Here is a 523-nt window from a genome sequence, read left to right on the forward strand (position 1 = left end):
TGTCCCTGCAGCTTGCTGATCACTGCCTGTCAAAATACTTAGATTGAAGAGACTCACCCTGCAGGAATTTTGAAGCTGATAAAGACTTGTTTTTTTCACATTTAGGGAATATATAATGAATTACTTCATCCTTTTCAACACAAGTTACATTGCTTCTGTTTAAGTCTTTGGATTTAAGTCTGCATTTCAGTTTGGATGTAAGGAAGAGTCCAAACCTGGCCCAGCACTAGAAGACTAATTCATGCCCTGCATCCCGCACAAAAACCCAGGCCCAAAGCGCCCGGGCACGCAAGCACGTGAAACCCAGCCAACCCCTGCGACCGGGGGAGGGGAGGGGAAGGTGGGGGAGGGGAGGCGAGGCGAGGCTGGGCAGCCGGGCTGCCCTCACGGTGCGCTCACACAGCCACATCATGGAGAAGCACCTTGGTGGCTCAGACCCATCTTACTATGATGGCACCGTTTAAAAAGCTGCCGGATTTACGTGACTGTAGACAGGACGAGGCAGCCACCGCCCGCGGCTCCC

The sequence above is a fragment of the Aptenodytes forsteri genome, unplaced genomic scaffold, assembly GCF_000699145.1.
Source record: "Aptenodytes forsteri isolate BGI_AS27 unplaced genomic scaffold, ASM69914v1 Scaffold46, whole genome shotgun sequence".
In the NCBI taxonomy this organism is placed as follows: Eukaryota; Metazoa; Chordata; class Aves; order Sphenisciformes; family Spheniscidae; genus Aptenodytes; species Aptenodytes forsteri.